A 10,278-nucleotide genomic window follows, 5' to 3' on the forward strand; every position below is an offset into this window, starting at 1 on the left:
GAATGCTATGTTTACAGTAACACAATGCCTATGAAAAAGCTATTTCCCTTGGATGACCTTGTCCTCAGCAGTGGCAGGAAGTTGAGAAAAAGCATCTGCATAGTAGCGGTTTACTTCACAACCTCCCAGAAAGACTGGGATCACTCAGATTACCATATGATAGTTGTTCAAAAGTCGATTCCATGGTGATTTGAATCTGAAGGACTGGTCATTTGTAGCCTATGATGCAGTGAGGTCATGTACTAAGCAGAACGATTACCATATGATAGTTGTTCAAAAGTCAATTCCATGGTGATTTGAATCTGAAGGTCTGGTCATTTGTAGCCTGCGATGCAGTGAGGTCATGTACTAAGCAGAGCAAAACTACACCTATTTCCTTAGATTTCCAAGTGGTTCTAGAAGGATGATACTGTGGGTGGATGAATGTTACAAACAACTGGTTGTCCCTGCTACTAGAATTACCATTGTAGTACATATACAAACAACACAATCACAGCATAAACAAGCAAAGCTATAACAACATACATCATAATTACAAACAACTGGTTGTCCCTGCTACTAAAATTACCATTGTAGTACATATACAAACACACATCGTAACAATGGCTAACAAAAATACTGAAGGCAAAAACTAAGCCGCCCCGAGCTAACAACATACATCATAACAATGGCTAACAAAAATACTAAAGGCAAAATATTATTATAAACAAAATATTTTGTGTATTTTTAGGTATAATTTTGTATCATATGTTCATAATTGCATAGTTTATAATCAAAATAATGTCATAAATGCCAAAAGACATCTAAAGTGCTCAGTGCTCATTGAGTTGTCCACTATTTAAACAGTTCAAAAGCAAGCACAATGTGCTATTATTAGAAGTCCTCCAGTAATAATACTGTCACTGATTTCACATAAGCCTTTGTCCCGCACTCACTCTTCCATTCCCCCCGCTTGTTTTGGTCAATTTCACACCATTAGACCTGTGGCCACATTTTGACCCACTTCTTCCCCCAATTTGCCCCGCCTCAGTGCGATCCTTGATTTCCCAGAAGTTTCCTGTTGCCTCGCGGCGAAGCCAAAACACAAGCCCCTTTTCCCACGCCCACTCGCCTGCCCCGCTCATCTGCCACTCCTCGTAGTGTTTTTTAAAGGGTTAAAAGGGGGGAGGGGATAGGAGGAGGGCGAAGAAAGGGGACTGGGAGGAGGGAAGTGGCAGGAAACAGCCGTGCGGCAAAAGTTTTAATGGGAAATCTATTAGAACGATCCGGGGCAAACTACCCCACATGGAACCAGAGGCAAGTATCATGTGCAAAATCGGTCTGTGTCTGGTGTTTTAATTTTTAAGAATGTGATGATTCTCTAATCTTCACAATGCTGACATTGTAGCTGGCAATTGCCAGCTGGAATTATAATTCAATGATTCTCTGATCTTCACAACACTGACATTATAGCTGGCAATTCCAAAGTGCTTCAAAGAGCTGACCACCAGCTTTCCTGAGGATAGTTCCTCAACCGGAAACAGAGGCTGAAAAGAGCCAGGCCTATTATGTACGGGTGTTTTCCCTTGCTTTCACGATGCATGTACATCTCTTTACATCTCATGTCAATTTCATTCCACACTGATGACCCCCCCCCTTTATTTTGTTTGCATGCAGCACTGAAATCCCCCCCCCTTTTGCACTGGGGATGCTGCCATTTGCTTCCTCTCCGATCCCCCTTTTAAGTCAATACCAGCAGAGAACTAAACCTCACACAGCTCCTTTTAAACTTTCCCATTGTTTTAGGGTTTGTTTTAATTCGGTGATCTGAGACTAGCGATACTCTCATATCACTAGACTCATGCCACTTGTCACAAAAAATGTAAAAAATTTAAATGAGGGGGAAATGGAGCTTGTACACTGATGAAGGGGGGAGAATGGAGGAAGATGCAGAGTGGGTGAAACGATCTCGATGTGACCAGGGAGTGATCTTCGAGGGTAGAAACGGATGGGGGGAAATCCGAGGGAATATGCATGCTTTTGAATTACCTTCAGCTTGGAAGCAAAACCAGGGGGATATTGGCATAAAAGCACTTGAGGAAAATTCAAGGAAACAGTAATCAGAAAGCAAACGGAAGGGAGGAAAATCAATGCAGAATGAAAAAGAAAATCTGATGTGCATGCATGGTGAAAGCGAGGGGAAATACCCGTGCATAATAGGCCTGGCTCCTTTCAACCTCTGTTTCTGGTTGAGGAACTATCCTCAGGAAAGGGGAAGCAGACAAAGCAGACAAAGACAGCTGCAGTGCTTAAAGAAACGGCTATTGAGGCAGAAAAAAAACCTAGCTAAAAATATACTTTAAATTGGCTACGTCTACAATCCAAGGGCCTTAAAGGGCCCAATGTTATTGAACATCTATATGGGCCCCCTCGCCCAATTAATCGGGGGGGGGTTGGGCTGGGTTGTCACCAGTACACTGATGACACCCAGCTGTATCTACTGATGGACAGATGCCTTAACTCCACCCCAAATAATCTGACCAGGGCTCTGGAGGCCATAGCTGGTTGGCTTCAACAGAGCTGGCTGAAATTGAATCTAGTGAAACCAGAGGTCCTGTACCTGAGCCAGGGGGGGATAGGAACAGGAATCCGACGCCCAGCCATTGGTGAGCTGCCATTGATGCCAGCACCAATGTTGAGGAGTTTAGGGGTGATTCTGGATGCCTCCCTTTCTATGGAGGCTCAGGTTACCAACGCTGCAAGTTCAGCCTTTTACCATCTTTGGCTGGTTCAGGCAACTGGTTCCCTATCTCTACCCACAAGACCTGGTGACAATGATCCATACAATGGTCACTTCCAGGTTCTGCAACTTGCTGTATGCAGGCCTACCCCTGAGTCTGACCCGGAAGCTTCAGTGGATGCAATTACAAAATGCAGTGTCACCTACTGACTGGGTCGTCTACGCGGATGCACATTCAGCCAGTGCTGTGCCAACTGCATTGGCTGCCGGTTGAGTACTGGATCAGATTCAAGGTGATGATACTAACCTTTAAGGCCCTATGTGGACAGGGGCCAACATACCTACAGGACCGTCTCTCCCCATATATGCCCCGAAGAGCCTTGTTCTCTTCAGAGCAGCACCACTTGGTAGTCCCTGGCCTGAAGGACATCCCCCTTACCGCGACCTTTTCAGCCCTGGCCCCTGCCTGGTGGAACATGCTCCCTGTTGAGATCAGGGCTCTGTGGGTTTTATTACAATTCCACAGGGCCTGCAAAATGGAGCTGTTCCGCCAGGCTTTTGGATGAGTACATTGGCCTTCCCTGCTTAATCTGTTCAACTTGGTGCTAGAGAAATATGCCCCCCCCCCAGCATTGTTGCAGCATGTACTGCAGTCGGAAATTATTAAATTCCTGACAGGTATTAATCTAAGCACTGAAATATTTATTCTGAGGAATTGTTTTATGTTTTTAATGAATTTTTATTGTTTTCTCATGTGTTGTCATGAGCCACCCTGAGCCAGCTTGTGTAAAAAGGCATGGTGCAGTTGAAAATCAGCCTCTCTCCTGTTCTCTTCATTATAGGAGGAGGGGAACCCTCTTCATCTGGTAACTGGCCAGAAGGCAGAAAAAAGAATCATTCCAGTGGAAAACTGGCCAGCTGGCAACCCAACCCTGCAACATCATAACCCAAAATCTGATTTTTATCTGCTTTGTTGCAACTCCTTTTTCTTTGTTTTGATGTTTTTGTTCCCCGTCTCTCACTGTTCCTCATTTGTTCCTTTGCTGTGCTTTGCAATACACTGTGCGTATGGGCATGTAGGTGTATAATATACATACACAAAGAAAAACAAGACTCAAGAACGGATTAGGGTTGCTAATAGCTCAGCAGAAAAAAATGATCTGTCTGTTAAATAGAGGATGAATGTGCAAAAACAGGCAGTTGAAGCTTTTCATGGCCCAGAGCCTCATTGGGGGAATAAGGACACCTTTTCTCCCAGCTGTTGGCAACCATTTGTAAAGGGACAGATATGGTGATTCTCCTCGGTGGGCTGGAATGTCTATTTGCAAGTTAATTTACTTTTAATACATTTATCTTCATGGCAGGCATAGAAGCTTGGAGGTGGCTCTCCTGACTCTGAGGGGCTTTGCAAGAAGTATTCAGGAGGGAACCAGTTAGAGAAAAGGTGCAGATTGTTCATAATACGTTCTGGGCAACATCATGGATTTAAAAATAAAAACAATAAAACTGGAACAAACATATCCTAAAGTACAGCCATGATCTCTGGCTGGTATCAGAGAGCTATTGCTACATGAGCACTGCCGTGTAGCACTGCACAGGGTTAGAAAGGACCTTGTTCTGGGCTTATTCCTGGGTAAATCTCGGATGCTGACATCAGTTGTATTGAAACAGGGATTAATGGATCACTGTGGCCCCTCTAGGGGGCAGTGGGACATCATAAGTGTTTTCTATGGCAGGCAGAGACTCACCAGGACTAAGTGGTGCTCATTAAGGCACACTTTACTGCCAGAAACAGGCACAGTTCCCGTCACCTACTCAGTCTGCCACTTTAAAGCATTTGGGGGCTGAGTCATGCAACTGCCATGGGTTTCTTCTCCCAGATCTGGCCAGGCACAGCACTCTTATCTTGCTCAGGGTCATTCCTATTCCTATCCCCCCACCACGCCTTTGCCTTTGCCTTCTCACCCTTTCCTACCCAGCTTGCCTGTCTCTCTTTCCTGACTTGAAATCTCCCTTTTTATTCCTGAGGCTCTGCCACCTGCCGGCTAGGCGCAGATCCTCCCTTTTGTTCTCTGAGCCCTGTCCCTCTCTTAACCTCTTCCTTGCTTTGCTCCACTCCAGTTGAATTTGCAAAGATGTGCCAGAGCCCCTTGTTGCCAGCCCCCATCCACTTCCCTCTCCTCAGAGGCCAGATTTCCCCTCCATTTTTCTTTCTCTCTCTGACTGAGCCACCCTAGTAATGTGTTCTCTTCTTTCCTGAAGAACTCTGGATGTCCCACCCTGTCAAAGTACAATGTTTTGGCTTTTTGCTCAGCCCAGGAACCTGAGGGAAGGATTGGGAGCAGTGTTCCCTCTAAGCTGAGTTAGTGTGAGCTCGCTCACAGTTTTTTAGCCTCTGGCTCACACATTTTTCTCTTAGCTCAGGATAGGGCTGCCAAGCCGCAGCGGGGGATCCGTGCGTCGTCACAGGATCCCTGCCGCGGGGGGACAGCAATACACGCTGCACCGGAGTCGCCAGGATGTGTAATCTGGGAGAACGAAGTTTTGACGACGCATGGATCCCCCGCCGCGGCTTGGCAGCCCTAGCTCAGGAAGGATGGCTCCAGAGCAGCAGCCAAGTAGCTCGCTCACAACTTTAATGTCAGTAGCTCACAAAGTAGAATTTTTGCTCTCAAGACTCCACAGCTTAGAGGGAGCATTGCTTGGGAGCCCCCTTTAACTTTAGTGGCACTCAAGGTGGTTTCATATTCCAAATTAACAAAATATTTTATTCAACATAGAGGGGAAAGGTCAGGTGAAATCAGGGGTTGAAATTTCTGAGGTAAAACCAGTACATACACAGACTTCAGTTCTTATGTTTCAGGCTAATGAGAGTTTCTTATGCTATTCAGAGTTACTTAAAATCTTTGAGAGGCTTTTGTTCCAGTGGTTTCCAAACACCCCAGCACACTTTCTTTGAGTATTCTCTGACTCTGGGTTTCCAGAAGGCTGGTACACTCTTCCCAGTACTCAAACTTGTTCTCTTGAAACACCAGTGCTCCACTTGAGTTTTTAACTCACTCTTAAGGTCTCTAAAGGCAGTTTCTAATCACACCAGAGATCTCTCCACTCTTCAGAGCTAACTCCCTGTTTGACTGGGTAGACAAATTCTCCTCTCACTAGGTTTATCCCCTACCTTTGCCCAGAAAGGGAGTCTTTGACTAACTTCCCAATCTTTCTTGCCAACTTTCCCCCAGTACTATATCTGTGTAAAACTGCTCTCAGCTAAGGCTGAAATCAGACCCAACTCAGTCAAGGCAGAAATCTGACTGACTGTCTCCTTAGCATGCAGCTCAAGTCTTTCTCTGCTCAGCTCATGCTAACCAACCAGATGATTGGAGCAGCCTGTCAATCAAGGCTCTCTGTTTCTGTGAAGAATTAACCCTTCATAGCCTTTACTCTGTTTGTACAGTACTTCTAAGCGTTTAAAAAATGCAGTCTCACAACCCCATACTCAGGCTTCTTATTTCCCCCCAACTTTCCCCCAACGTCAAAGCATCTGTTAACATAAAGAGATGTCTTGCTTGAGCATATCATAGCTCTATGCCAGATCTCCCTAGTGATTAGCTTTTGAAGCCTGGATCTGGCATCCTAACTTAATGGTCATCTGCTATGTTGTTTACCAGCTTGCTGTGCACAAGCCATATGCAACACCCATCTCCCTTAGATTGGCTCTAACATGATGAATGTAAAACAGGGATCACGAGAGAAAGAGCTGTAGGCTCAGCACCTATTTTCCATCTTTCTGGAGAAGTGAATGACCATGGCCTTTTATTCTGAATCGAAAGAGCGTATGTCACACTGCCCCTTTGCCTCTAGTGCTCCCCTCAGGAACTGATGCCCTGTTAAACTGTCCTGGGCTGAGGAGTCAGAGGAGCATACCAGGCTGGTTCCTGACTGCACATGTGCACATGAACCAAGGGCCAGGCCAACCAGATGGATGAGCTTGGTGGTAGCCAAGGGTGCCAGGCTTTATGGGTCGCCAAATTAGACAGAAGTGATTCTTTTCTCTATTTTCTAAATATATCAGCATGTTATTTCATGTAAAGCAATGCATCATTGCTATGTCAGAAGTTGAATTACATTGTTTCCCATTGCAGAGTACAGTTGTGTATACAAATACAGTTAAGTGTATCCAAATATCATGACCTGTGTCTAATGCGAGTGATCTGACAACATAATCATAATTTGGTGCCAAAAGCCCTTGGGCCAGTCCAGCATACACCTTTCCATTACTATACAGCTAAGAAGTGATAACAGTGCTGTCAGTAGAGGGGTTGTGCGCTTCTGTGATGACCAAAGTGCACTTCCTCCTCTAGGGATGAACAGTGCAATGTGAACTGTCAGACCATCTCAAAAGAACTGAAGTTTCATGGCACATCATCCTCTCAGCCATAAGGTGTAAGGTATATGACAAGATTATAGGACAAAAAGGGACTGATGGATGGAATGCTTCCAGATTTAATGTTGTGTCAATGTATTTGAGAATTTTTAATTTCTTAAGGCTTGTCCTAAGGTTGCCAACTCCAGCTTGGGAAATTCCTTGGAGATTTGGCGATGGAGCCTGGGGAAGGGTATAATGCCATAGACTCCACCTGCAGAAGCTGCTTGGCTCATGCTCAGACCCTCTCAGAGGTCTAGAAGTACCCGAGCCACTTCCACCTTTGGGGACACCACCTATCCATAAAAAAATTTAAAAGGGTGACATATGAAAACAAAACAAGACATTTAAATAAAGAGTGGCCCAAGCTGCAAAACTTACCAAAACTTAATGCAAAAAAAAAAGTCTCTAAATTTGAGGATGGGCTTGAGGCCTAGGTCAAGAGCACCCCACCCCCACCCCCAGGCCTGCTCAGGCTATTTTGTTTTCTGTAGAATTATGTGTTTCTAGCACAAGGATGGATAACTTGCGAAATCCAGGCCACCAGCCTCACTAGACTGTAAAGAGGATTACTCACATATACAGGGAAATAACCAAGCTCTCTCTCCCCTCCCCATTCAGTTAATCTGTTGTCAAAACTTCTTAGACTTCAGGCACTTTCATTGTTGATTATTAGTCTAGTTTATAATGCACCGGTTTTTACTGCCAGTGCTAGCAAAGGTCAGGTTGTACTGCCCTGTGGCTATCCCACAGCTGAGAATCCTCCTAGATATACATTAACCATAAATGGGTAATTATGCAGACAATAATGATTTATAAATGCAAACTTGCATTGGTTTCGAAGTGCTATTTGTGAATATTTCACATATTTGATATTGGACCAATGTGCTAGGAACTTCCACACTGGGAACCTGTGCAGTGAGCGGGTTCTGCAGGGTTAACTTTTCAGCAGCTTATTTTTCTATGTGTGGGAGGATATGCTGCTAAATTCCTCCATTCTTAATTGGTTTTTAAGTGGATTCTGGCAAACAGGATTCCACAGAGTATTTGTAGGCCATGGGAGAGATGCCCATATGTTGGTGCACATCTGTACCATCAAACAGTTGCCAGCGATGCTCCCAGTGCAAGTCTGCTTTTAATTTTGTGTTTCTTCTCCAAATGCAAATGTCTGGGGTCATGCCTTGTCTATAAGTACTGTGGCATTGTGCCCAGAACTACATGTAATGAGGTGTACTCTGCTGTTCTGTACTGTCTAGGAAGATTCTTCGAACTAGATCAAGGCAGTGGGTAATTTCAGGTTAACACCTGTTATATAAGAGCTGCACTGTTTTGATTAGTACCTCATGTACAGACACCTTAGATGCTGTTCGGTCAGCACTGCATTTTTTCCCTCTTATTCAAAAACTACCAAAATGCCTGTCACTGACACGGGCTTGGTATATGGGGATTTTTGTATAATACAAGACATTTGAGGGTCAAATATGTCCCTTGCACAGTACCCCATACAGCTGTACTTCAGGGCCAACCTGTGTCAGGGATGAAGCATTTCCCCACTTGCCACAACAGTCTATAATGGCTTCCTTTTCCCCACAGAAGTGAATGGCATCCTTTATATGAGAAGAAGGATTGGATTTATACCCCACCTTTCACTACCTGAAGGAGTCTCAGAGCAGCTTACAATCTCCTTTGCCTTCCCCTCCCCACAACAGGCACCCTGTGAGGTAGGTGGGACTGAGAGAGCTCTTTCGAGGATTTCTCCTGAGAGAACAGCTCTGAAAGAACTTGGGACTGACACAAGGTCACACCAGCAGCTACATGTGGAGAAGTGGGGAATAAACCCAGTTCTTCCAGATTAGTGTCCACGCTTTTAACCACTACACCAAACTGGGAAAGGGGGTTGCATTCCAGGGCTGAACATGCTCTTGCCCCTGGTGACTTAACATGAAATGCTGGAGTTTGCATGGTTTCCTAATGCCAATGTGCTGCCTTAGACATCTTCTTTGAAGATCAAGGTAGGGCTGCTGAGGGATCAGCTATTTAACTTTCTCCTTGGTTTACAATACCTCCTCAAAGCTGCAGTTGGCTCTCATGGAAAATGCAAGGGTTCCACAAAACCTGTGCATTTTTCCGCAATGGCCCTTTGCAGCTTTAAATAGGCATGGGAGGAAAGGGTTAAACATCTTCCCCCTGTGAGTCTGGAGCTTCAAATTAGCAATTTTTTTAAAATCAGAGAAGTCCCCAAAGAGTCCTTTCTGTAAAGTCTTTTTGTTCATTGCCTTCTCCTTAGTTCTGTTGGGAACTGGATTTTACATAGATAAATCAGTACAGTACTAATGCACAAGTAGGCATCAAGGACATTTTTGTATGACCCATGACCTCATGAAAGAATACTGAGATTCTCTCAGGACTGCATCCTTAGGGTCATCATTATGGTTGCCAGGCATGGCATGGCCTGACAACCAGCAGCAAACCAGGGGTGGGGGGAGAACGTAGGCGCGCTGTTGCCCAACAGCAATTTTTTAAGATTATTTTTTTTCTCCCACTGGCTGCAGTGGTGGCAGCTAGAAATGGGAGACCGGGATCCCCACACCCGGGAGGAGCTTCACAGTCCCAGTTAGGGTGCCAACTCTGCATCGGGAAATACCTGGTGATTGTGGGGGTGGAGTCTAGAGAGGGTGTGGTTTGAGGAGGGGCCTTAGCCAGATATAATGCCATAGAGTCCACACTCCAAAACAGCCATTTTCTCCAGGGGAACTGATCTTGTTCGTCTGGAGGTCAATTGTCATAATGGGAGGTCTCCAGGTGTCACCTGGAGGTAGGCAGCCCTAGCCCTAGTCAAACTTGGCAATACATGTGATATCCATATGGGCCCCTGACCAACTTGTAGTCACACATTAGTTCAGGGAACTAACAACCTTAAATGTTCTGGGGCCCACATTGGCTCAGGAAAATTGTGTAGAAGAGAAGGCAGAAGCCCCTCCCCATCCCCCACTTCTGAACCAAGTGTGGCCCCAGAGCAATAGTTCAGATGTGCAAGTTCAGATGTGACCGCAAGTTGGGTTGGGGGCTCCCGACCCAATGCATGCCACACCTGCTTTCCTGCCACTATTTCCACTGCACACCGTCCTAGCCACTTAAT

This window comes from Gekko japonicus, unplaced genomic scaffold (genome assembly GCF_001447785.1).
Source record: "Gekko japonicus isolate JY-2015 unplaced genomic scaffold, Gekko_japonicus_V1.1 scaffold888, whole genome shotgun sequence".
NCBI lineage: Eukaryota > Metazoa > Chordata > Lepidosauria > Squamata > Gekkonidae > Gekko > Gekko japonicus.